The sequence below is a fragment of the Tamandua tetradactyla genome, chromosome 3, assembly GCF_023851605.1.
Source record: "Tamandua tetradactyla isolate mTamTet1 chromosome 3, mTamTet1.pri, whole genome shotgun sequence".
NCBI classification, from domain to species: Eukaryota; Metazoa; Chordata; class Mammalia; order Pilosa; family Myrmecophagidae; genus Tamandua; species Tamandua tetradactyla.
Window position 1 is genome coordinate 58,037,557 of NC_135329.1, and position 27,133 is coordinate 58,064,689.

A 27,133-nucleotide genomic window follows, 5' to 3' on the forward strand; every position below is an offset into this window, starting at 1 on the left:
GGAAGTACCTGAAACTGCAGCACTGTGTTCCAGTAGCCTAATGTTTCTTGAAGATGATTGTATGAAGATATAATGTTTACAATGTGACTGTGTGATTTTGAAAACCTTGTGTCTGATGTTCCCTTTACCTAGGATATGGACAGATGAGTAAAAAATATGGATAAAAAAGTAAACAAGTAAGGGGAACAAAGGTTAAAATAAATTGAGTAGATAGAAATACTAGTGTTCAATGAGAGAGAGGGGTAAGGGGTATGGTATGCATGAGTTTTTCTTTTTATTTCTTTTTCTAGAGTTATGCAAATGTTCTAAAAATGATCATAATGATGAACATACAACTATGTAATGATATTGTGAGCCATTGATTATACACCATGTATGGTGTATGTTAAGAATGTTTGTTTTATGAACAAAAATATTTTTTAAAAAGTTCAGGAGAATTAAAAGTAAAATCAAAAAACAAGAACCACCATTACCTAATCAATGTGTACTCTAGAAGATATGCTTCCCTAGGCAATAGGGAATGTGCATTTTAAAGCTGAATATATACTCAAATATAACCTTTGTTGTTCAAGTATTTAATCTGTTTACAAATTTTTAATTTAATAAAAAGAAATTTTAATTTTCTACACATTTAACATAACCTTTGGAAGATTCATTTCACCACCTGGATTGCAATTTTCTGGCAACAGAAAAGAATTGCACAACTGCTACATTCTGTGTTTCATAGACTGTACATATATGTTGCATGTAAGAATAACGTATGTAAATACTGAAACAAAGAACTACAACTAAGGATGGCATGAAAATAGTTTTGTGGCAAACTGCAAATCATACCTGATACCTTCGTGGACAGCATCAAAAATTCACATCCCAGTTTCAGCAAAACATGGATTGTAAGTAGTACAATAAGACAATCAAATGTACAACCCCTGTATATATTCGCTAAGGATGCACAGTATGGTTGGGGAATTTCAGAATTCAACATATGAAAATAAAGTTCCAAATGTGAAACAGAGGCCCGTTTGCCTCTGTTTTTAATATGGGAAACAGACTAACCAACTTAATGATATGCTAATAAAAAAAAATACTATGATACCACCAAACTCTAAAAATCTCAGTAAAATTAAATACAAAGGTGCAATATTAGGCCAACATGGTTTGAAAATATATGGAAATTGTGGACTTCTGCTTTTACATAGTATTTCCTCTTACACCATCATTCTAATTCTTCCCAGTTATCAGTTAGCTCACCTTTGCTTTGTCCTCTAACTCTAACCAACTTTCCAGGTGACTTGATGCTCCACCTGGAGCTATTTCCTGAGCTGGCCAGGGTAGTATATTGAGTAGAGACTTCAGTATCTCTTCCCAGGCTGACCAGGACATAGGCTTACTCAAGATGTCACTTGAATCAGCTGCTGCATCTTCAAGAGCAACTTTTGGAGGTTCCCAACCTTCAATCTCATCTGTTTTTTGTGTTTTTTTTTTTTTTGCTTTTTTTTGACTATGTATTTGGTTTTAAACCAAATTGTTCCCAACTCCTTCTCTGTCTTCAACGCTTCCTTTAATCATAAATTATTTCCTTGAGACTTGGGAGATTTACCTCTTTCGAATAGACGTTGTGCATCATCTTTGTTAAACACGGAAGTCACTTCCTTCCAACCTGGGAAACTTGCTCCCTGAACCTGGGCAGCCGGGAGCGCTCTTCACCCGCAGGCGGACCTCCTCCTTGGGCGACTCGTCTAGAAGCATTTGCTCTGTTCAGCTTCCACGTGCTCCGGAACGGGGTCTGCAGGCGTGGGGGGTCTGTCTTCTCCCCGACCTTGGCTGGGCGCTGGCAAACGGGTATTGATGCTCCGGGTTCGCTACTCCCACCGCCAGTTGCGGTTTACAACGTATCTTTAAATCAACGAGCGTAAGTCCTCTAACTTTGTTCTGTTTTCAAAAGTGTTTTGGCTTTTCTAAATCCTTTGCATGTCTATATACATTTTAGAATCAGCTTGTCACTGTAAAACACTCACTCACACACACACACACACACACACACACACACAATGCCTTCTGGGATTTTGACTGGGATTATGTTGAACCAATAGATTAATTTGGGAAGATGCACATCTTCACAATAAGTCTCATCTTGAATTATTCGTCTCCCCAATTCCTGAGCTCTCCCCCAAACCTGCTGCTATTGATGCATTTTCAATCTGAGGTAGAAAATTATCTGCTTTTGGGTCTGAACCTGGAAACTGGGAGGTACCCTTGACTCTGCCCTCTCTCTGAGCGCCAACAACAATCGTTAAGGACTACCAAGTTTTCTTCCTTAAAATTTAATGGATCCATTCTCACCTCTTTATCCTTATGACTATTATGCTAATTTAGGCTTTCGCCATCACTCTCTTGAATAACTGCAATCAGGTTTTTCATTTTAATTTTTATGGTGGTAACATATATGCAGCCTGTCATTTCCCATTTTAACCACTTTAAAGTATAGAATTAAGTGTCTTAATTGCATTCATGGTGTTGTGCTAGCATCGCCACCATCCATTACCAAAACTTTTCTATCCTTCCAAACAAAAACTGTTAACTATCCATTTTATCCCCCACCATGCCCCAGGTGCCCTGTACTCTATTTCCTGAACCTATGAAATTGCCTATTTTACTTATTTCATAGAAGTGAGATCATACAGTATTTGTCCTGTTATGTTTGGTTGATTTTGCTTATTTTAATATTTCCATGTTTTAGCATGTTTAAGAATATCATTCACACAGCTGAATAATATTCCATTTTATGTATAATCACATTTTATTTATCTGTTCATGCATTGATGGACCGTTGGACTTCTTTCACTTTTTGGCTATTCTAAATATGTTGCTATGAACATTGGTGTATAAATATCTGTCTGTGTCCCTGCTTTCAGTTCTCTGGGGTATATATACAGAAACGGAATTCTAAACTCATACGATATCTTTATACTTAAGCTTCTAAGAAACAACCACACTGCTGTTCACAGCAGCTACACCATTTTACATTCCAACCAACAATGCATGCAAGTTTCTATTCCTCTGCATCTTTACCAACATGTCATTTTCTGTTTGTTTGTTTTTAAATAATAGCCATTCAAGTAAGTGTGAAGTAGTAGCTTCAATCACTTCTTTTTTGTTGTGCCCTGCTATAACTTCTTAACTAGTTACTGCTCTAGGCTGCTCTCTTATTTTAGCAAGAGTGTATGTTCTTGCTAATCTGGCCATGCCACTCTGGCTCAAAGCCCATTTTCTCTAGGATAAAGTCCTAATTGCCTTCAACTAAAGTGTGTCATGCTCACAATAATGGCCCTCTCTTACCTGCAATCTCTGGCTTTCTCTTTAACTTCCTCTTTGAAAAGCCCCATGTCCTCCAAATGAGGCTGGCCCCTCCTTGATGGGCTGGTAATGCCTGTACACCAGGACTGGCTACCTAAAAATCCAGTGTATTCAAGAATGTCAAGATGGCAAAGGCAGAGCATTATAACAAGTGCAAGAATGACTGAGCAGGGAGCCTTCAGCCACAGCCCAGGTCCTCTGAAAATTTCACGCTTGCTATTGTCTGTTTTTATGGAGCGAGCCCTAAGAGTGCTAGGGCCCGCTCCATAAAATAAGTCACCCATGGAGTGAGCTGTTTTTTCCAAAGTCAACAACTTTTGTCTTTTGTTATAGCTTGATCATTTTGAATGCTCTTAGGAGGTAGAACATTCACCAGTATTATAGTTCAATTACTTAGTTCTGAAAACTGGAGTAAACAAATTACTATGTACGAGACCCACTGTGATAGACTATTGTAAATTCTGATTGAATGAAACTGATTGTCGTTACAATGTCAAAACTATGTCCAACATATACCAGAAACTCAATAAATCGTTTGTTTCATGAATGCGTGAATGAATATCATTACAGTGCATGTGACCAAGAGTGAAGAAGCATTAAAATAACACAAACATACAAAATTTTACAGTAAGCCCTCAAGGCATTCAACTTAAGCATGATATCTGCACACAGTAGTAGCTAAGAACATATGTGTTCAAATGAATTTAATTTCTCAAATCCTTGCTATATGTCCAGGAGTCTATTTCATGGAAGGAGGAATGATTCTCTTTTCCCCAAAGTGAGAAAAATAACTTGTGCTGAATGATGATGAGGATGATGACTGCAAAAGAAGTTGTGGTAGGCAGAATTCTAAAGTTATTTCCAATGACCCTTGCCCTTTTATAATTATCTTCCCTGTGAATATGATAGCCTATTACATTATATTACCCGACAAAAGAGGTTTTGCATATACAAATCAGCCCATATACTAAGATAGGGCCTAACCTAATCCCATGAGCCCTGAAAGAGCAGAGAGTTTTCTTTGGCTGGTTGTAGAAGAGGAAATCAGGCCCACCTTCTGGCTGACCCAAAAGAATGCAGTTATCTGTGCTGTTAGCAGCTTATGGGGGCCACAAGGAAAGGAGCTGAGAGTGACCTCTAAGGGCTTAGAGTGACCCCCCAGTTGATAGTCAGTGAGGGAAACCAGAACCTCATTCCCGCAGCTACAAAAGGCAGAGTTCTGCCAACAAGAATGGACTTGGAAGAAGCTTTTTCCCCAGAGCCTCCAGATGAGAACTGTCTTTCTGACACTTCATTTCAGCCTTGTGAGACCCTGAGCAGAGAACCCAGCCATGTCATGCCAGGTTTCTGGCTCGCAGAACTGTGAGCTAATAAGTAAGTGTGGTTTTAAATCACTAAGTTTATGGTAGCTTGTTAGTTAGCAATAGAACATTAATTCAGTTGTTAATGGTATTTTCATGAAAAAATTCCTCCACAGGGCATGAGAAAACCTAAGTAATGATTCAGAGAAATAGAGAGATGAATGGGCTTGGTATCCTGGGTGGGAAGCCGTGGCTAGCCATTAAGCACTTCAGTATTTGGGGGAAACTCAGCTATAGTAGACAGACCAAAAAGGGAGAAGAAGGCCATGAGATCAACAGGAGTCTGAAGGACAGAAACATAATCATTGATGATCACTTACAGTAGCAACTTCCTCATGCATTCCTTCAACAAATATTTAAATTTGTTTATTTCCAGTACTGCATACATAGCAGTAAGTTGGATAAGGTCCCTATTCCCATGGGACTTACATCCTAGGGGACCATGGAGGAATCAGAGCCTAAAACAGTGGACACATCAATGAGCAATGCACTTTCAGATAATAAGCACAATGAAGACAACAAAGCATATTGATATGATAACGGCTGCTAGGTTTAGGTAGGGGCTACTGTGTGGGTGTGTGGGTGTGATGTTTCAGCTGATATGTGGATGTTACAAAATAGCTGGCCATTGAAAATCTGGGGACAGAGCATTCCAGGCAGAGGGAACAACAAGTGCCAAGACCTTGAGACCAGGAAAAGAGAGAACAGTGTGGCTGGAGTCACTGAAGAGGTCATAAACATAGGCTGATACCTGGTTGTGTAGGGACTTGCTGGCTATAGTTAGGGCTTTAGATTTAAAGGTGGGTGCAATGGTTTTAAGCAGGAGAGCAATATCATCTCATGCACAATTTTTGCAAGATTGTTTTGATTGCTGAGGTGAGAGTTAGCCGCAGCGGGGAGAAGTGAAAGCTGGGAAACCAGTGAGGAGGCTCTTGAAGTAGCCAAGCTGTACTGATGATGGTGGTGGTATTGATCAGAGATTAGCAGTGGTGATGTAGAAATCTGGTCAGATTTGGGATCTTTTTGGAGTTAAAGCAGATTTGATATGGACGGTGAAATTGGATTGATGATGATGCAATTTGTTGAGATGAGGAAGGCAGAAAAGTGGCCAGAAATTCTGGGGCAATAAAGAATTCTGCCCTTCTAGGTTAAGTTGGGAAAGGTATTTATGAGCCTATTGCAATGCTTCACTGAAAGAATATAAAGAAGCAGTTTCTAGAACAGAGAACTTCCATGGTTTGGCAATGTGGTCAGTGAAACCTAACTTGACTTCAGTATGAATAGCTTTGTTTGGTCTGACATGTAATTTTGGCAAGGCTGGATGGAGCTTATTTCAAAGACCCAAACAAAGAGGCTGTTCCTAAATTTGTTTAAGTCCCAGTCCTCTTGGGAATCTCGAGAATTCTGTTCTATAGGAAAGTGCACATGTATGGAAGTTTTGCCACAGCTCTTGGAGCGTTTAGAACTCCCTGAAGCCCACCCATGGAGTCCTAGTCTACAAATTCTGGGTCAATATGCTGAATGAGGGGGTTCTCCCACAGAATAATCTAGGAGAAGGGGACCAACAGGATCCAAATAGTCCAAAGGCACAAAATGCATGTGTGGTGGATATGCATTAGACATCTATGACTACTCAGCGTTTGAAGCTTCTTCCAAGGTTGATAAAACTAATCTTGGTACAGAAACTGACAACAGATACTCTCCTCTCCCTCCTCCCATGCAGCTTGTGTGTGGGCCAGTGACCTAGGCATGGTCCATTAGAAATACTGTGCTCTCCCCCCAAGAAAACCTCTTCTGTTGCTCGATGTGGCCTCTCTCTCCAGCCAACACAACAAGCAAACTCACCACCCTCCCCCATCTACGTGGGACATGACTCCCAGGGGTGTGGACCTTCCTGGCAATGTGGGACAGAAATCCTAGAATGAGCTGAGACTCAGCATCAAGGGATTGAGAAAACCTTCTCAACCAAAAGGGGGAAGAGTGAAATGAGACTTAGTGTCAATGGCTGAGAGATTCCAAACAGAGTCAAGAAGTTATCCTGGAGGTTATTCTTATACATTAAGTAGATATCACCTTGTAAGTCAAGATGTAATGGAGAGGCTGGAGGGAACTGCCTGAAAATGTAGAGCTGTGTTCCAGTAGCCATTATTCTTGAAGATGATTGTATAATGATACAGCTTTCACAATGTGACTGTGTGATTGTGAAAACCTTGTGTGTGATGCTCCTTTTATCTACCTTGTCAACAGGTGAGTAGAACATATGGAATAAAAATAAATAATAGGGGGAACAAATGTTAAAATAAATTTAGTTTGAAATGCTAGTGATCAATGAAAGGTAGGGGTAAGCGGTATGGTATGTATAAATTTTTTTTCTGTTTTCATTTTATTTTTTTTCTGAATAGATTCAAATGTTCCAAGAAATGATCATGATGATGAATATGCAACTATATGATGATATTGTGAATTACTGATTATATATGTAGAACAGAATGATCATATGTTAAGAATGTTTGTGTTCCTTGTCTTTTTTTTAACTTTTTTTATTAATTAAAAAAAATTAACAAACGAAACATTAAGATATCATTCCATTCTACATATACAATCAGTAATTCTTAATATCATCACATAGTTGCATTTTTTTAAATTTAAAAATTAATTTTAAAAATTTTTTTAAAAAAGAAAGAAATTCTGTGCACTCTGCAATGGGAGTAAATTACATTAAGGAGAAAGAATGGGGAGCATCCTTCCCAGAGTGGGAAGGCTGTAATGGCATATGTATATACAGTTTTCAGCAGCAACAAACTATAAAGCCTGGGTTCTGTGGCAATGGCAGCAGTGTCCTTACTGGGCTGTATTCAGTCAAGTTTTCTGACTTCTTCTCAGCCTCCCTTATTTCTGCTATTATTCTGAGCCATCTTCTCTGCCTTCCCCAAAAAATCTGGGAGCTACTCACCATCCTTTCTGCAAATTCCTTTTCCCTTTTTATCAGTTGGAGCCTGGGATTGTTGCTGGCTGTTAAAAATCCCAACTGATACGGGATGTAACTTCAGAATGGGGAAAAAGGTGAGAAGAAAGAGTGTTCTGAGGTCAGCCAGACCTGAGTTTGAAGTCTGCCTCTTTTATGTAACATTGAGCAAGCTTGTTTGCCTCTTTTTATTTTTAAATTTCAGACCTCCAGAAAACTTGAGAAAAGAGTGTTTTCAACCACCCACATACCCATTACACAGATTCAGCAAGTATTAACATCTTAGGGAAAGTTTCTTCTTTGTTAATCTAAGTTCCATTTTTCTCATTTGTAAAATTGGAAAATTAATACAACCTCCCTCATAGGTTTTGGGGAAGATTAAATGCAGTATCTCAGTGGCAGTGTGGGATCAACAATGCCATCCTGACCAAAAGGGGGGAAAGAAGTGTAACAAATAAGATATCAGTGGCTGAAAGAGTTCAAATAGAGTCTAGAGACTATGCTGGAGGTCATTGTTTTTTTTTTTTAACATTTTTGTCACGTAGTATGACATACATACAAAGCAAAGAAATAAAAAAGCAATAGTTTTCAAAGCACTCTTCAACAAGTAGTTACAGGACAGATCCCAGAGTTTGTCATGGGCTATCATATGATCCTCTCAGATTTATCCTTCTGGTTGCTCCAGAATATAGGAGGCTAGAAGGCTTAAATATTTTTTTTATCATTACAATTGACCTTTTTTCCTTCTTTTTTTGTGAAAAATAGCATATATACAAAAAAGCAAAAAATTTCAATACACAGCACCATAATTAGTTGTAGAACATTTTTCAAAGTTTAACATGGATTACAATTCCACAATTTTAAGTTTTTACTTTTAGCTGCTCTAAGATACTGGAGACTAAAAGAGATATCAATTTAATGACTCAGCAATCATATTCATTTGTTAAATCCTACCTTCTCTGTATAACTCTGCCATTGCCTTTGATCTTTCCATCCCTCTCTTTAGGGGTGTTTGGGCTATGACAATTCTAAATTTTTCATTTTGGAAGGGGCTGTAACTAATATGGGATAGGGAGATGGGAACACCTGATGTTCTGGAGAGGCTGGGCCCTCTAGGTTTCAGAACTTATCTGGACCAGGGACCCATCTGGAGGTTATAGGTTTCTGGAAAGTTACACTAGTGCATGGAACCCTTGTGGAATTTTATATATTGCCCTAAGTCTTCTTTGGGATTGGCTGGAATGGTCCCGGTTGGGGTTTTGCAGGTTATGATAGGTGGCAAGATCTAACTGAAGCTTGTGTAAGAGCAACCTCCAGAGTAGCCTTTTAACTCTATTTGAACTCTCTTTACCACTGATATTTTATTAGCTACACTTCTATTCCCCCTTTCAGTCAGGATGGAATTGTTGATCCCACGGTGCCAGGGCTGGATTCATCCTTGGGAGTCATCTCCCACGTTGCCAAGGAGACTTTCACTCCTCGATGTCATGTCTGGCATAAGGGGGAAGGCAATGATGTCACTTGCAGAGTTGGTCTTTGAGAGAGTGAGGCCACATCTAAGCAACAAAAGAGGTCCTCCAGTAGTAACTCTTAGGCATATCTATAGGTAGTCTAAGATCTCTGCTACCTACATAAACTTCACAAGAGTAAGCCTCAAGGCAAGGGCATGGCTTATTGATTTGAGTATCCCTAAAGTTTGCCACAGTATCGGGGATTCCCTGATGGTAAGGTTTAATAATTCCATATTCTTTCTGCTGCAGGTCACTCTGAAGCAAGCTTCAGTTAGACATTGCTACCTACCATAACTTGCTAAACCCGAACCAAAACCATTCCTGACAATCCTAAAGAACACCTAGGGCATTATATAAGATTCTACAAAGGTTCCATGCACTAGGGTAACTTTCCAGAAACCTGCAACCTCCAGTTGGGACCCTGAACCAGGTAAGTCCTGAAATGCAGAGGGTCCAGTCTTTCCAGAGTATCAACTAATTCCATCTCTCTATCCGAAATTATCGTCTGCCCCTTCCAATATGAAAAAACTAGTATGGGCATAGCCCAAATTCCCCTAAAGAGTGGGAGAAATCTCAAAGCAATGGTGGAGGTATACAGAGAAGGTAGGGTTTAACAAATGAGTATGATTGGAAAAAAGTCGATTGTGCTGATTAAAAAAACATAGTTATTCCTTCTAGCTTCCTATCTTCTGGAGCAGCTAGAAAGAAAACTGTGAGGTGATGGTATGGTAGCCCATGACAAATTCTTGGAGCTGTCCTGTAGCTACTTGTTGCAGAGTGCTTTGAAAACCATTGCTTTTTTAATTCCTTTGCTTTGTATATATGCTATACTATACAATAAAAGAGTAAAAGAAAAAAAAGAAAAAAATTTTAAAAAGCCTAGCTCAGTGGTTCTCAAACTGGAAAACTTTTTCAAACCCAGATTACTGGGCCTTGGCCCAGAGCTTCTGACTCAGTAAGTCTAGGATGAGATGCAATAATTTGCTATTTTAATGTGTTCCCAGTTGAAAACCCCTGGCTTAGCTGAAAGGGGCCTTACTGTACAAATGAGTAAACTGGGTCCAGAAAGAAGTGAGTCCCTTGCCTGCTGTTATATAACTAGTTAGTAACAAAGCTGGAACCCAGGCACTCAATACACCCTGTCCTTTATTTCTAAAATTATCAACTCGGTATCATAACCATAGGTTTTTAAGATTTTTTTCAAGATCTTCCTGGTTTCAAATAGTCTGTTATATTATCCCCTTTAGTACAACTGTGTCATGATTTTTGTTTTAGAATAAATAAAAATTTATATCCATGGGGGGAAGAAAGGTCCCTGGAAATTTATTGCTTTTTTGTATATATGCTATTTTTCACAATAAGAAAAAGTTGATATACTCCCTGCTAGCATGGGAAGGGGTTCCTGGGGTGAGCCAGGACCCAGCAGCAGGGGACTGGGGAGGCTTTCTTGACCAGAGGGGGTGGGGAAGAGAGAAATGAGGCAAAGTGAAGTTTCAGTGACTCATAGATGTTGGGCAGAATGGAGAGATTATCTTGGAGATTGTTCTTACACATTGTACAGATGTCCCTTTTTGGTTTGTGGTGTGTTGGAGTGTCTGAAAGGAGGTACTTGGGCTGTTGAGCTGTGTTCCAGTAGCCTTTAGACTTGAAGATGATTGTATAAAGATGTGCATTGTGGCTGTGGGATTGTGAAGGCCTTGTGTCTGTTGCTCCTTTTGTCCAGGGTATGGAAAGATGGGCAGTAAAATATGGATAAAGAATGAATGAATGAAGGGAGGGACAAAGGGTAAAAATAAATTGAGTGGATGGAAATGTTGGTGGTCAATGAAAGGGAGAGGTAAGGGTTATGGTATATATGAGTTTTTTTTTTCTTTCTGTTTCTTTTTCTGGAGTGATGCAAATGTTCTAGATGATGATCATTGATGAATGTGCAGCTGTGTGGTGGTATTGTGAGCCATTGTCCGTGCATAATGTATAGAATGTATGTGTGTGAAGAAAAAATATATTACATGAATTAGGAATATATATACTATTTTCTTAGCATGGTCTTTCCCAGAAACTTTGGGTATTTATGTGACACCTGAAACTCAGAGTTAGAGTTCTGAAGCTATGAAAGTCAGAAATACCCCATACAGGAACTGTTTAAAAAGTTGAAAAAGTGATCAGACATTGAATAGAGATAAAACGAAGCTGATCTGGATAGGACTAAAGTATATCAGAAGACTGGGTAAGGTTGATATCATCCATATTTTAAACTTCAATTTCTGTGTGAGTCTAATGGGAAAGATGTTTATTTGGTGCAATATTTATATTTTGTTTAGTGCATTTCCTAATTTAACGTGTATGGTCAGTGTAATTGAATACCATAAGTACAGTGTTCTAGTTTGCTAGCTTCCAGAATGCAATATACCAGAAATGAAATGTCTTTTAATAAAAAGGGGAATTTAATCAGATACTAGTTTACTGTTCTAAGGCCGAGAAAATGTCCCAATTAAAACAAGTCTATAGAAATGTCCAATCAAAGGCATCCAGAGAAAGATACCTTGGTTCAAGAAGGCTGATGAAGTTCAGGGTTTCTCTCTCATGTAAGAAGGCACATGGTGAACACAGTCAAGAGTTTCTCTCTCATCTGGAAAGGCATATGGTGAACATGGTCAGGGTTCCTCTCTCATCTGGAAGGGCACATGGCGAACACAGCAGCATCTGCTAGCTTCTTCTCCTGGCTTCCTGTTTCACAAAGCAACCCGGGAAGCATTTTCCTTCTTCATCTCCAAAGGTTGCTGGCTCATGGGCTCTCCACTTTGTGGTGCTGCAGCATTCTCTGCTCTCTCTGAATCTCCTTCCTTCTCCAAAATGTTTCCTCTTTTATAGGACTGCAGAAACTTCTCAAGGCCCACCCAAATGGGTGGAGACATGTTGTCATCTAATCCGGTTTAACAAACACTTTTGATTAAATCACATCTCCAGGGAGATGATCTGATTACAGTTTCAAACATACAGTGTTGAATAGGGATCATTTTACCTTTATGAAATGGGATTTTGATTAAAACATGGCTTTTCTAGGGGACATACATCCTTTCAAACCAGCACATAGGGTTACTCGATGTTTAGTTTCCTAAGAAACTGCCAAACTGTCTTTCAAAGTGGCTGCATCATTATACATTCCCACCAGCAGTGCAAAAGTGTCCCAGTTTCTCCATATCCTCTCTAACATTTATAGTTTCCTGTTTGTTTTTTAGCAGCCATTCTTATAGGTGTGAGGTGGTATCTCATTGTCGTCTTGACCTGCATTTCCCTTATAGCTAAAGAGAATGAGCATCTCTTCATGTGCTTTTGAGCCATCAGTCTTTGCTCTTCAGAAAAAATGTCTATTCATATCTTTAGTCCACTTTAAAATTGTTGTTTCTTTTATTATTGAGATGTGATTTCTTTATGTATACAGGATATCAAACCTTTATCTGATGTGTAATTTCCAAATATTTTCTCCCATTGAGTTGGCTGCCTCTTCACCTTTTGACAAAGTCTTTTGAGGTGCAGAAGCATTTGATTTTGAGGGTTTCCCACTGATCTATTTTTTCTTTCGTTGCTTGTGCTCTGGGTGTAAAGTTTAGGAAGCGATTTCTTATTAGTAGATCTTGAAGATGTTTCCCTACATTTTCTTCTAGGAACTTTATGGTACTGGTTCTCATATTTAGGTGTTTGATCCACTTTGAGTTAATTAGCTGAAGGATTCTCTTACATTCTTTTGGTAAGGGTCCTCTTACATTCTTTTGGTTATTGATATCCCATTCTCCCATGCCCATTTATTGAAAAGACTATTTTGCCCCAGTTCAGTGGATTTGGAGGCCTTGTCGAATATCAGTTGACAATAGATATGGTGATCAATTTCTGTACTCTTGATTCGATTCCATTGGTCAATACCTCTATCTTTGTGCCAGTTCCATGCTGTTTAATTTTTTTTTACTTTTTAATTGTATAATATAACATATATAGAAAGCAAAGAAATAAAAGAGCAATAAGTTTCAAAGCATTCTTCAAAAAGTGGTTATAGGATGGATCCCAGAGTTTGTCATGGGTTACCATATGATCCTCTCATATTTTTCCTTCTAACTGCTCCAGAACATAGGAAGCTAGCAGGCTTAAATACTTTTTTTTTTATCACCACAATCAAATTGGGTTTTTCCTTCTTTGTTTGTGAACAATAACATATATAAAAAAAACTATAAATCTCCAAGCACACCACCACAATTAGTTGCATAGAACATATTTCAGACTTCGACATGGGTTATAATTTCACAATTTTAGGCTTTTAATTCTAGCTGCTCTAAAATATTGGAGACGAAAAGAGATGTCAATTTAATGATTCAGCATTCATATTCATTTGTTAAGTCCTATCTTCTAGTATAATTCCACCATCATGCTTGATCTTTCCATGTTCTCACTGGGGTTGTTTGGGCTATGGCAATTCTAAATTTTTGATATTGGAAGGATCTGTTACTAATATGGGGAAGGGACATGGAGCTATTTGATGTTCTGGAGAGGCTGGGCTAGGTTTCAGGATTTATCTGGACCAGGGGCCTATCTGGAGGTTGTAGGTTTCCGGAAAGTTACTCTAGTGCCTGGAACCCTTGTGGAATCTTACAAATTGCCCTAGGTATTCTTTAGGATTAGCTGGAATAGTCCTGGTTGGGGTTTGGCAGGTTATGATAGGTAGCAAGGTCTACTTGAAGCTTGTGTAAGAGTAACCTCCAGAGTAGCCTCTCGACTCTATTTGAACTCTCTCTGACACTGATACTTTATTAATTACACTTCTTTTTCCCATTTGGTCAGGATGGAATTGTTGATCCCATGGTGTCAGGTCTGGATTCATCCCTGGGAGTCCTCTCCCAGGTTGTCAGGAGACTTTCACCCCTGGATGTCATGTCCCATGTAGGGGGGTGGGCAATGATTTCACTTGCAGGGTTGGGCTTAGAGAGACTGAGGCCACATCTGAGCATCAACAGAGGTCCTTCAGAAGTAACTCTTAGGCATATCTATAGGCAATCTAAGCTTCTCTGTTACCTACACAAACTTCACAGGAGTAAGTCTCATGATCGAGGGCATGGCCTATTAATTTGGGTATCCCTAAAGTTGGCCACAGTATCAGGGGATTCCCTGATGGTAAGTTTTAATAGTTCCATAGTCACTCCCTCAGGAGACTTTGCCAATACTTCTTGATTATCTGGTTAATATACTCTAGGATGTTTCCAGACATTATAATAATCTATACAGGATTAAAGGACCTCTTTCTCATTCTGTGCTCTCTGTGTTTCAGTTGTTCAAATGAGCTATACAGACAGGTTGAATTAGATTATGAACTACAGAAAATTTCAGTTCCAGATCAAATAAACTTGTCTTCCATTGGTCTCAAAGAGTATGTGTGGCTCTAAAATATAGACACTGTCTTTCTTACCCCTATGTTCTGGATTACTTTAACCCCAGCTTGTTTGGCTTCATTCTTATCTCTAAATATCAGGTTATATATATAAAACAGCCTGTCAAAATCCAGAAATAATAATCACCACTCTGGACTTAATGTGTGTATTCTAAAAGCTTAGAATCTAAGCCCCTGTTTTCTTATAAGCATTTTCTAAAGGTGACCATACCATTGTTGTTTTTGTTTCTGGCTTATTTTGTCCCACCATATATTCCACATGTTCATTCACACCCTTGCATGCCTCACAACAGTGTTCCTTTTTTTTTTGTAGCAGCACAGACTTCGTTCATACATATACACCATCGTTCGCCATTCTACTTCTCCGTCAGTGCATCCTTCAGCCACCTGCATTCATCAGACACCATGTAGAGGGCCCAAAGTCCTCAGTCCATCAACATTCACAATTTTAGATAACTTCCTTATATCCTAAAAGACAGAAAACCAATAATATACCCTCATCAAATAGGAGATCGAAACCTCCTCTTAACTCTTGCTTGTCCCTCACACCATTATTTACCTCTGCTGTTGCTGTGATAGCTGATGGTTTCCTTTTAAACATAGCTAAGAGCATGTAATAGCAGTTTCCCCCCTATATCTTGGACTTAAACACTCTTTATACAGGAATCATAACTTTGAAGTAATTCTAAGAAGAACTCATTCATATTTCTAGTGTGAGTCAGTGGGACATACAGGTCTATACATTCCCTTTCAATTTTGTTCATCTTCAACATGGTAATATTGCTTCTAGACCCACTAGAGAATCACCTTTGTTCCTATCTATTCCCTTACATTGGAGTTCAACCTCATTAGCTAACGGTTCACCCATCTCTAGCTTCTATGTATCTCAAAGTCCCCTGTATTCTGTATTATAAGTCTCTGATTGTACCTTAATGCTGGTCATAAAAGTGGAATCATACAGTATCTGTCCTTTTGTGTCTGGCTAATTTCGCTCTGCATTATGTCCTCAAGGCTCATCCATCTTGCCATGTGCTTTAGGACATCATTTTGTCTTACTGCTGCATAATATTCCATCATATGTATATACCACATTTTGTTGATCCACTTGCCTGTTGATGGGCATTTGGTTTGTTTCCATCTTTTGGCGATTGTGGTAAATGCTGCTATGAACATCAGTGTCCAGATGTCTGTTTGTGTCATTGCTTTGAGCTCTTCTGGGTATATACCAAGTGTATTAGTTAGGATACTCTAGAGAAACAAAATCAACAGGAAATATTTGTAAATATAAATTTTATAAAAGCGTCTGAAGTAACCATGGGAATGTAGAGTCCAAAATCTGTAGGGCATGGTGTTTAGCTGATGATTCTGATGGAGGGTCTGGATGAACTCCACCCGAGAGACTCACTAGCCAAAGCAGGAAATAAGCCTGTCTCTTCTAAATCCTCCTTAAAAGGCTTCCAGTGATTAGATTATGCATCACTCATTGCAGAAGATACTCCCCTTGGCTGATTACAAATGGAATCAGCTGTGGTTGCAGCCAACATGATCATGATTTAATTCTATGAAATGTCCTCATAGCAATAGACAGGCCAGCACTTGCTCAACCAGACAAACAGGTACCACCACTTCGCCAGGTTGACACATGAACCTGACCATGACACCAAGTAGTGCTATTGCTGGGTTATAGCAATATTTAGTTTCCTAAGGAACTGCCACATAGTCTTCCATAGTGGTTGCAGCATTGTCCATTCCCACCAGCAGTGTATAAATGTGCCATTTTCTCCACATCTTCTCCAACATTGTGCTGGTTTGAAAGGATATGTTTCCCCTAGAAAAGCCATGTTTTAATACTAATCCCATTTTTAAAAGGCAGATTTTTTCTTCTAATCCCTATTCAGCATTGCATGTTTGAAGCTGTAATTAGATCATCTCCCTGGAGATATGATGTAATCGAGAGTGGTTGTTAAACTGGATTAGGTGACGACATGTCTCCACCTATTCAGGTGGGTCTTGAGAAGTTTCTGGAGTCCTATAAAAGAGGAAACATTTTGGAGAAGGAAGGAGATTCAGAGAGAGTAGAGAATGCTGTAGCACCATAAAGCAGAGATCCCATGAGCCAGCGACCTCTGGAGATGAAGAAGGAAAACGCCTCCTGGGTTGCTTCATGAAACAGGAAGCCAGGAGAAGAAGCTAGCAGATGCCGCTGTGTTCACCATGTGCCCTTCCAGATGAGAGAGGAACCCTGACCGTGTTCACCATGTGCCTTTCCAGATGAGAGAGAAACTCTGACTGTGTTCACCATGTGCCTTCTCACATGAGAGAGAAACCCTGAACTTCATCAGCCTTCTTGAACCAAGGTATCTTTCCCTGGACGCCTTTGATTGGACATTTCTATAGACTTGTTTTAATTGGGATATTTTCTCGGCCTTAGAACTACAAACTAGCATCTGATTAAATTCCCCTTTTTTATAAAAAGCCATTCTGTTTCTGGTATATTGCATTCTGGCAGCTAGCAAATAGAACAAACATTTGTAGTTTCCTGATTGTTTAATAGTAGCCATTCTTATAGGTGTAAGGTGGTATCTCATTGCAGTCTTGATCTGCATTTCCCTTATAGCCAATGAAAAAGTGAAAATGAGCATCTCTTCATGTGCTTTTGGGCCATGTGTATTTGCTCTTCAGAAAAATGCCTATTGATATCTTTAACCCATTTTATAATTAGATTGTTCTTTTGTTGTTGAGTTGTATGATTTCTTTGTATATACAGGAAATCGATCCTTTGTCTGATATGTGATTTCCAAATATTTTCTCCCATTGAGTTGGCTGCCTCTTCACCTTTTTGACAAAGTCTTTTGAGGTGCAGAAGCATTTGATTTTGAGGAGTTCCCATTTATCTATTTTTCCTTTTGTTGTTTGTGCTTTGAGTATAAAGTTTAGAAAGCTACCACCTATTACTAAGTCTTGAAAAGATGTTTGTGCTTTGAGTATAAAGTTTAGAAAGCTACCACCTATTACTAAGTCTTGAAAAGATGTTTCCCTACATTTTCTTCTAGAAGCTTTATGGTGCTAGTTTGATCCACTTTGAGTTAATTTTTGTGGAGCATGTAAGATAAGGATCCTCTTTCATTCTCTTAGCTATTGATATCCAGTTCTCCATGCCCAATTATTGAAAAGACTATTTTGTCCTAGTTCAGAGGATTTGGGGACCTTGTCAAGAATCAGTTGACCATAGATTTGGTGGTCTATTTTTGCACTCTTGATTTCATTCCATTGGTCAATGCTTCTGTCTTTGTGCCATTATCATGCTGTTTTGACCACTGTTCCTTTATAATAGGTTTTAAGGTCAGGGAGTGTTAATCCTCCCACCTCTTTCTACTTTTTTAAGGATGCTTTTAGCTATTAGGGGTCTCTTTCCCTTCTAGATGAATTTGGTAGTGAGCTTTTCCAAATCTTCAGAGTAGGTTGTTGGAATTTGATTGGTAGTGTTTTGAATCTATAAATTAATTTGGGGAGAATTGACATCTTAATTATATTTATCCTTCCTATCCATGAGCAGAGAAATATCTTTCCACCTATTTAGATCTCCTTTGATTTCTTTTAGGAACATTATGAAGTTTTCTGTTTGCAAGTTCTTTACATCCCTAGTTGAGTTCATTCCTAAGCATTTGTTCTAGTTTGCTAGCTGCTGGAATGCAATATACCAGAGACAGAATGGCTTTTAACAAGGGAAATTTAGTGAGTTGCTAGTATACAGTTCTAAGGCCTAGAAAATGTCCCAATTAAAACACATCTATAGAAATGTCCAATTTAAGGCATCCAGGGAAAGATACCTTGGTTCAAGAAGGCCGACGACGTTAAAAGTTTCTCTCTCAGCTGAAAGGGCACATGGTGAACATGGTGGCGTCTGCTGGCTTTCACATGGCTCTACCAAAAAAAGGGACTGTCTCCAAAATATTTCCTCTTTTAAAGGATTCCAGCAAGCAACTCCACCTTCAATGGGTGGAGGCGCACCTCCATGGAAATCATCTAATCAAAAGTACCACCCACAATTGGGTGGGTCACATCTACATGGAAACAATCAAAATGCTCCCAGCTAGCAATATTGAATGAGGATCAAGGGGCATGGCTTTTCTGGGGTTCATCACAGATTCAGACCAGCACAGCATTTGATTCTTTTAGTTGCTATTTTGAATGGAATTGTTTCCTTAATTGACTCCTTAGCTAGCTCATTGCTTGTGTACAGAAATGTTACTGATTTTTGCACATTAATTTTATATCCTGCCACCTTGCTGAATTTATTAGTTACAGTAACTTTGTTCTAGATTTCTTGGATCTTCCAAGTATAGTATCAAATCATCTGCAAATAATGAGAGAGTTTTTCTTCTTCCTTTCCAATTTGGATGCTTTTTATTTCTTTCTCCTGCCTGATTGCTCTAGCTAGAATTTCTAGCACAATGTTGAATAATAGTGGTGTCAGTGGGCATCATTGTCTTGTACCTGATCTTTTTTTTTTAAACCTTTATTTGCACATTGTTTTTCTTATTCTTCAAAGGAAAATCTTTGCATTTCTCCCTATTACATAAAAAAGGTTGTTAAAGTATTTCTTCACAAAAACCTTAATGTATTGTGTTCTTTTTTATGCTTTTTTCAATCGTAAATTTATGTTTATTTATTAAACATAACCACATACAAACACAAACATTCTTACCAGATGATCATTCGATTCTTGATATATAATCAATAACTCACAATATCATCATATAGTTGTATATTCATCATCATGATAATTTCTTAGAACATTTGCATCAATTCAGAAAAAGAAATAAAAAGACAACAGAAAAAACTTCATATATACTAGACCCTTATCCTTCCCTTTCATTGATCACGAACATTTCAATCTACTAAATTTATTTTAACATTTGCTCCCCTATCATTTATTTATTTATTTTTTTTTATTTTTTATTAATTAAAAAATTTTTTAAAGCATATAACAGCAAACAAACACAAACATTCTTAATTTTTGATCATTCCATTCTACATATATAATCAATAACTCACAATATCATCACATAGTTGCATATTCATCACCATGATCATTTCTTAGAACATTTGCACCAATTCAGAAAAAGAAATAAAAAGACAACAGAAAAATATTCATGCATACTATACCCCTTATGCCTCCCTTTCATTGATCACTAGCATTTCAATCGACTAAATTTATTTTAACATTTGTTCCCCCTAATATTTATTTTTATTCCATGTGTTTTACTAACCTGTTGATAAGGTAGACAACAGGATCATCAGACGCAAGGTTTTCACAATCACACAGTCACATTATGAAAGCTATATCATTATACAATCATCATCAAGAAACATGGCTACTGGAACACAGCTCTACATTTTCAGGCAATTCCCTCCAGCCTCTCCATTACATCTTGACTAACAAGGTGAGGTCTATTTAATGTGTAAGAATAACCTCCAGGATAACCTCTTGACTGTTTGGAATCTCTCGGACATTGACACTTCATTTTGTCTCATTTCATTCTTCCCCCTTTTGGTTGGGAAGGTTTTCTCAATCCCTTGATGCTGAGTCCCAGTTCATTCTAGGATTTCTGTCCCATGTTGCCAGGAAGGTCCATACCCCTGGGAGTCATGTCCCATGTAAAGAGGGGGGAGGGCAGTGAGTTTGCTTGTCATGTTGGCTAAAAGAGGGAGGCCACATCTCAGCAACAAAGGAGGCTCTCTTGGGGGTGACTCTAAGGCCCAATTTTAAGTAGGCTTAGCCTATTCTTTGTGGCATTAAATTTCATATGAACAAACCCCACAATTGGGGGCTCAGCCTATTGCTTTGGTCCCCATTGCTGGTGAGAATATCAAGAATTCTCCACTTGGGGAAATTGAATTTCCCCCCTTTCTCACCAATCCCCCACTGGGACTTTGCAAATACTTTTTATTCACTACGCAAATCACTCTGGGATTTATCGGGGCATTACTCTGGACAAACCTACAAAATCTCATGCCCTACTCAAGGTTCCATGTACTTTGGTGTTGAGTTAAGCTGTCCACATAAGTTATATTATGAAATGCACTTTTCAAAATATAAATTTTATGTACCTGATCTTAGGGGGAAGGCTTTCAGTCTCTCTCCTTTGAGTATGATGCTGGCTATTAGTTTTTTATACATTCCCTTTATTATATTGAGGTAATTACCTTTGATTCCTATGTTTTGGAGTGTTCTTATCAGAAAAGGATGCTGAATTTTGCCTAATGCTTTTTTTTTAGCATCAATCAAGATGATCACATGATTTTTCCCTTCTGATTTGTTAATGTGCTGTATTACATTACTTGATTTTCTTGTGTTGAACCATCTTTGCATTCCTGGTTTATACCCCACTTGTTCATGGTGTATAATTCTTTTAATGTGTTGTTGGATTCGATTTGCTAATGTTTTATTGAGAATTTTTGCATCAATGTTCCTTAGGCAGATTGGCCTGTAGTTTTCCTTTCTTAGAGCATCTTTACCAGGTTTTGGTATTAAAATGATATTAGCTTCATAAAATGAGTTTGGTCGAGTTCCTTTCTCTTTGATTTTTTGGAAAAGTTTGAGCAAGATTGGTGTTAGCTCTTTCTGGAATGTTTGATAAAATTCCCCTGTGAAGCCATCTGGCCCTGGGTTTTTCTTGTAGGAAGATTTTTGATGACTGATTGTATCTCTTTACTTGTGATTGGTTTGTTGAGGCCTTCTATTTCTTCCTGAGTCAGTGTAGCTTGTTTGTGTTTCTCCAGGAATTTGTCCATTTCATATAAGTTGTCTAGCTTGTTGGCAAACAGTTGTTCATAGTATCTTCTTATGATTTTTTTTTTCATTTCTTCAGGGTCTGTGGTAAGGCACCCCTTCTCATTTCTGATTTTGTTTCTTTGCATCCTCTCTCTTTTTTCTTTGTCAGTATTGCTAGTGGCCCATCAATTTTACTGATTTTCTCAAAGAACCAATTTTTGGTTTTATTGGTTCTTTCTGTTGCTCTTTGTTCTCCCATTCATTTATCTCTGCTTTAATCTTTGTTATTTCTCTTCTATTTGCTTTGGGGTTAGTTTGTTGTTCTTTCTGAAGTTCCTCCAGGTTTGCTGTTATGTCCTTGATCTTTGCTCTTTCTTGTTTTTTAATATAGGCATTTAAGGCAATACATTTCTGTCTCATCACAGCCTTTGCCACATCCCATAAGTTCTGATAAATTGTATTCTCATTTTCATTCATCTCCAGATACCTGCTGATTTCTCCAGCAATTTCTTCTTTGACCCACTGGTTGTTGAATAGTGTGTTATTTAATCTCCATATATTTGTTAATGTTCTCATTCTTTGGCAGTTATTGAGATCCAGCTTCATCCCATTGTGATCAGAGAAGGTGCTGTGAATAATTTCAATATTTTTAAATTTATAAAGACCTATTTTTGTGCCCTAGCACATGATCTATCATGGGGAATTTTCCATGAGTACTAGAGGAGAATGTATAACCTTGTGCTTTGGGGTGCAATGATGTATATGTGTCTGTTAGGTCTAATTCATTTATCAAATTGTTTAAGTTCTATGTTTCCCTGTTGATCTTCTGTCTGGTTGTTCTATCTATAGAGGAGAGTGGTGTATTGAAGTCTCATACTATTATTGTTAAGACACCTATCACTCTCTTCAGTTTTGCCAATGTTTGTCTCATGTACTTTGGAGCTCCTTGATTGGGAGCAGAAACATCTATGATTGTTGTATCTTTCTAGTGAAGAAGACTCTTTAAGTAGTATATAGTGTCCTTCTTTGTCTCTTATGGTGTCTTTACATTTAGCGCCTGTTTTGTCTGATATTAATATAGCTACTCCTGCTTTCTTTTGGTTGCAACTTGTGTGGGAGATCTTTTTCCATCCTATCACTTTCAATCTACTTGTATCCTTGTGTCTAAGATGAGTCTCTTGTAAGCAGCATATAGCTAGATTATGTTTCTTAATCCATTCTTCCAATCTGCATCTTTTAATTGGTAAGTTCAGTGCATTAACATTCAAAGTTATCACATAAAAGGTATTTCTTGATTCCACCATCTTATCTTTTTTATTTTATTTGTCAGATCTACTATTCTTTTTCTCTTTGTTTTCTTTAAATTACCCTTAGTGGTACTCTTCAATTCTGTGCCCTCCTCCAGACCTCCCTCTCCTGTCTTTTTTGTTTTTTCAGCTGGCAGAACTCCTTTTAGTATTTCTTGTAGGGCTGGTCTCTTGTTGACACATTCTTTCAGGACTTCTTTGTCTGTGAAAGGTTTAATCTCTTCCTCAATTTTAAAGGATAATTTGGCTGGGTATAGAATTCTTGGCTGGAAGTCTTTCTCTTTCAGAATCTTGAAAATATCATACCACTGCCTTCTCGCCTGTAGGGTGCTATTTGAGTAGTCTGAACTCAAACTTATTTGATTTTCCATGTATGTAGTAGATTGTTTTTCTCTTGCTGCTTTCAGGATTTTCTGCTTCTCTTCAACATTTGACAGACTGATTAGTATGTGCCTTGGGGAAGGCCTATTTGGATTTATTCTGTTTGGGTTTCTTTGACTTGTATATTTATGTCCTTTTTTTTTGGTTGGTCGTGTTATTGAGTTCTTATTTTTTTTATTAATTAAAAAAAGAATTAACAAAACAATTAGAAATCGTTCCAATCTACATGTACAATCAGTAATTCTTAATAACATCACATAGTTGCATATTCATCATTTCTTAGAACATTTGCATCGATTTAGAAAAAGAAATAAAAAGACAACAGAATAAGAATTAAAACAATAATAGAAAGAAAAAAAAAAACCTATACCTCACATGCAGCTTCATTCAGTGTTTTAACATAATTGCATTACAATTGGGTAGTATTGTGCTGTCCATTTCTGAGTTTTTATATCCAGTCCCGTTGTACAGTCTGTATCCCTTCAGCTCCAATTATCCCTTCTCTTTTTTTTTTTTTAATTAACGGAAAACAAGAAATTAACCCAACATTTAGAGATCATACCATTCTACATATGCAATCAGTAATTCTTAACATCATCACATAGATGCATGATCATCATTTCTTAGTACATTTGCATTGGTTTAGAAAAACTAGCAACATAACCGAAAAAGATATAGAATGTTAATACAGAGAAAAAAATAAAAGTAATAATAGTAAAATCAAAACAAAACAAAACAAAACAAAAACCTATAGCTCAGATGCAGCTTCATTCAGTGTTTTAACATGATTACTTTACAATTAGGTATTATTATGCTGTCCATTTTTGAGTTTTTGTATCTAGTCCTGTTACACCGTCTGTATCCCTTCACCTCCAGTTGGCCATTATCTTACCCTGTTTCTACCTCCTGCTGGACTCTGTTATCAAGGACATATTCCAAATTTATTCTCGAATGTCTGTTCACATCAGTGGGACCATACAGTATTTGTCCTTTAGTTTTTGGCTAGACTCACTCGCATAATGTTCTCTAGGTCCATCCATGTTATTACATGCTTCATAAGTTTATCCTGTCTTAAAGCTGCATAGTATTCCATCGTATGTATATACCACAGTTTGTTTAGCCACTCTTCTGTTGATGGAGATTTCGGCTGTTTCCATCTCTTTGCAATTGTAAATAACGCTGCTATAAACATTGGTGTGCAAATGTCCGTTTGTGTCTTTGTCCTTAAGTCCTTTGAGTATATTCCCAGCAATGGTATTGCTGGGTCGTATGGCAATTCTATATTCAGCTTTTTGAGGAACCGCCAAACTGCCTTCCACAGTGGTTGCACCATTTGACATTCCCACCAACAGTGGATAAGTGTGCCTCTTTTTCCGCATCCTCTCCAGCACTTGTCATTTTCTGTTTTGTTGATAATGGCCATTCTGGTGGGTGTGAGATGATATCTCATTGTGGTTTTGATTTGCATTTCTCTAATGGCCAGGGACATTGAGCATCTCTTCATGTGCCTTTTGGCCATTTGTATTTCCTCTTCTGGTAGGTGTCTGTTCAAGTCTTTTTCCCATTTTGTAATTGGGTTGGCTGTCTTTTTGTTGTTGAGATGAACAATCTCTTTATAAATTCTGGATACTAGACCTTTATCTGATATATCATTTCCAAATATTGTCTCCCATTGTGTAGGCTGTCTTTCTACTTTCTTGATGAAGTTCTTTGATGCACAAAAGTGTTTAATTTTGAGGAGTTTCCATTTATTTATTTCCTTCTTCAGTGTTCTTGCTTTAGGTTTAAGGTCCATAAAACCGCCTCCAGTTGTAAGATCCATAAGATATCTCCCAACATTTTCCTCTAACTGTTTTATGGTCTTAGACCTAATGTTTAGATCTTTGATCCATTTTGAGTTAACTTTTGTATAGGGTGTGAGAGATGGGTCTTCTTTCGTTCTTTTGCGTATGGATATCCACTTCTCTAGGCACCATTTATTGAAGAGACTGCTCTGTCCCAGGTGAGTTGGCTTGACTGCCTTATCAAAGATCAAATGTCCATAGATGAGAGGGTCTATATCTGAGCACTCTATTCGATTCCATTGGTCGATATATCTATCTTTATGCCAATACCATGCTGTTTTGACCACTGTGGCTTCATAATATGCCTTAAAGTCAGGCAGCGCGAGACCTCCAGCTTCGTTTTTTTCCTCAAGATGTTTTTAGCAATTCGGGGCACCCTGCCCTTCCAGATAAATTTGCTTATTGGTTTTTCTATTTCTGAAAAATAAGTTGTTGGGATTTGGATTGGTATTGCATTGAATCTGTAAATCAATTTAGGTAGGATTGACATCTTAACTATATTTAGTCTTCCAATCCATGAACACGGTATGCCCTTCCATCTATTTAGATCTTCTGTGATTTCTTTTAGCAGTTTTTTGTAGTTTTCTTTATATAGGTTTTTTGTCTCTTTAGTTAAATTTATTCCTAGGTATTTTATTCTTTTAGTTGCAATTGTAAATGGGATTCGTTTCTTGATTTCCCCTCAGCTTGTTCATTACTAGTGTATAGAAATGCTACAGATTTTTGAATGTTGATCTTGTAACCTGCTACTTTGCTGTACTCATTTATTAGCTCTAGTAGTTTTGTTGTGGATTTTTCCAGGTTTTCGATGTATAGTATCATATCGTCTGCAAACAGTGATAGTTTTACTTCTTCCTTTCCTATTTTGATGCCTTGTATTTCTTTTTCTTGTCTAATTGCTCTGGCTAGAACCTCCAACACAATGTTGAATAATAGTGGTGATAGTGGACATCCTTGTCTTGTTCCTGATCTTAGGGGGAAAGTTTTCAATTTTTCCCCATTGAGGATGATATTAGCTGTGGGTTTTTCATATATTCCCTCTATCATTTTAAGGAAGTTCCCTTGTATTCCTATCTTTTGAAGTGTTTTCAACAGGAAAGGATGTTGAATCTTGTCAAATGCCTTCTCTGCATCAATTGAGATGATCATGTGATTTTTCTGCTTTGATTTGTTGATATGGTGTATTACATTAATTGATTTTCTTATGTTGAACCATCCTTGCATACCTGGGATGAATCCTACTTGGTCATGATGTATAATTCTTTTAATGTGTTGTTGGATACAATTTGCTAGAATTTTGTTGAGGATTTTTGCATCTATATTCATTAGAGAGATTGGTCTGTAGTTTTCTTTTTTTGTAATATCTTTGCCTGGTTTTGGTATGAGAGTGATGTTGGCGTCATAGAATGAATTAGGTAGTTTTCCCTCCGCTTCGATTTTTTTGAAGAGTTTGAGGAGAGTTGGTAGTAATTCTTTCTGGAATGTTTGATAGAATTCAGATGTGAAGCCGTCTGGTCCTGGACTTTTCTTTTTAGGAAGCTTTTGAATGACTAATTCAATTTCTTTACTTGTGATTGGTTTGTTGAGGTCATCTATGTCTTCTTGAGTCAAAGTTGGTTGTTCATGTCTTTCCAGGAACCCGTCCATTTCCTCTACATTGTTGTATTTATTAGTGTAAAGTTGTTCATAGTATCCTGTTATTACCTCCTTTATTTTTGTGAGGTCAGTAGTTATGTCTCCTCTTCCATTTCTGATCTTATTTATTTGCATCCTCTCTCTTCTTCTTTTTGTCAATCTTGCTAAGGGCCCATCAATCTTATTGATTTTCTCATAGAACCAACTTCTGGCCTTATTGATTTTCTCTATTGTTTTCATGTTTTCAATTTCATTTATTTCTGCTCTAATCTTTGTTATTTCTTTCCTTTTGCTTGCTTTGGGATTAGTTTGCTGTTCTTTCTCCAGTTCTTCCAAGTGGACAGTTAATTCCTGCATTTTTGCCCTTTCTTCTTTTCTGATATAGGCATTTAGGGCAATAAATTTCCCTCTTAGCACTGCCTTTGCTGCGTCCCATAAGTTTTGATATGTTGTGTTTTCATTTTCATTCGCCTCGAGGTATTTGCTAATTTCTCTAGCAATTTTTTCTTTGAGCCACTCGTTGTTTAGGAGTGTGTTGTTGAGCCTCCACGTATTTGTGA

General features: G+C 37.7%; 1 pseudogene; it reads right to left on the reverse strand.

Annotated features, from left to right (window-relative positions):
• Window positions 1-1,216: 1,216 nt before the first annotated feature.
• On the reverse strand, window positions 1,217-3,386 carry LOC143675559 (testis development-related protein pseudogene; annotated as a pseudogene).
• Window positions 3,387-27,133: the final 23,747 nt, after the last annotated feature.